Source organism: Salvelinus sp. IW2-2015, linkage group LG4q.2 (genome assembly GCF_002910315.2).
Source record: "Salvelinus sp. IW2-2015 linkage group LG4q.2, ASM291031v2, whole genome shotgun sequence".
Taxonomy (NCBI): Eukaryota; Metazoa; Chordata; class Actinopteri; order Salmoniformes; family Salmonidae; genus Salvelinus; species Salvelinus sp. IW2-2015.
The window spans coordinates 25447745-25449267 of record NC_036843.1 but is presented as its reverse complement, the minus strand read 5'-3'; the positions used below and the strand labels follow the sequence as shown (position 1 = coordinate 25449267).

The following is a 1523-nucleotide window of genomic DNA, read 5'->3' as shown; positions in this document are numbered from 1 at the left end:
GACACAGCGCTACAGGGCTGAATGAGGACTGGAGCTGACTAGTCACAGGAAAGAGCTTCTCTCTGGAGTGGCCGAGCCCATTAAGAGCTGGAGAGTTGTGAATGGATATGAATCTCTCCACCCTGGCCTTGATATCATGCAGAGGGACCCTGATACAAGACCAGAATAAAACTCCCTCAAGGTTCCCAGAGAGACTTAATCACAGGAGTAGAAATAGAGAGAGAGAGACAGACGGACACAAGAGAAGACAGGCTATGTGCACACTGCCCCAAAATGAGGTGGAAACTGAGCTGCACTTCCTAACCTCCTGCCAAATGTATGACCATAGTAGAGACACATATTTCCCTCAGATTACACAGACCCACAAAGAATTCTAAAATAAATAAAATAGTCAATGTGACTGTTGTGGCTCCTGCTTCTAATTATAGTTCATGAAGTGAAATCACTTTTTTGAGCTGTGTTACAGCATCACCTGTATAATCTGTATACTCAGTTCAATAGCCTCATGTCATGTTATGTTTTAAACTGTATATACAGTAACTGCCTTAATGTTGCTGAACCCCAGGAAGAGTAGCTGCTGCCCTGGCAGCAGCCAATGGCGATCCTAGCTAGACAGACAGGTTACGTCCCCTATATAGGCACACTGTTCCCTATATAGGCACACTGTTCCCTATATAGTGCATTACTTTATGGGCCTATATAGGGAATAGGGTGCTATTTGGGATACAGACCCACAGACAGACCTCCCATTGAAGCCCTTTGTCCTCCTCCTTAATCCGTTTGTTACACTCTGACCAATCAGGTCTCATTAACCTTATAAGGGTTCTGAATCTGAGACAAAGAACCACAAGAGAACAATACAGAGACCCCTGTTCTCATTGTCACAGTGCTCAAGTACCTCCCTTTAGTGCTGTGTGGGCCTTGTACCCAGAACGTTTAGATGCATAAGAAGAGAGTGACAGAATGGGAGAGACCGGAAAATGTGAGGAACACCTGAAAAAGGACTGAGATGAAAAGGTTTCCCCATTTCCACAGAAATAACGGAATATTATCTGACTGCACAAGACGGACACAAAATAACATTAATCAATGTCCAGGCACCACTCACAATAGAAAGTCATAGAATGTTGACGATGTGCCATTTTACTCAAATAAATTTTTAATTGGTCACATACACATGTTTAGCAGATGTTATTGCGGGTGTAGCAAAATGCTTGTGTTTCTAGCTCCAACAGTGCAGTAACATCTAACGGTAATATTTAACAATTCACAACAATACACACAAATCTCAATGGTAAAACAATGCAATTAAGGAATATATAAATATTAGGATGAGCAATGTCGGAGTGGCACAATAGAATAAGTAGAATAGAATACAGTAGTAATAAGAATACAGTGTATACATATGAGATTAATAAAGCTAAAATATGTAAACATTATTAGAGTGACTAGTGTTCCATTATTAAAGTGGCCAGTGATTTCATGTCTAGTGTATATATCTCTCAACAACAAACGGAGAGGAG

At 41.0% G+C, this 1523-nt stretch overlaps 1 pseudogene; it reads right to left on the bottom strand.

Moving 5' to 3' along the window:
• Window positions 1-814: 814 nt before the first annotated feature.
• Window positions 815-1523, bottom strand: part of LOC139027651 (MAP3K12-binding inhibitory protein 1-like) — a 38947-nt pseudogene continuing 38238 nt past the window's right edge.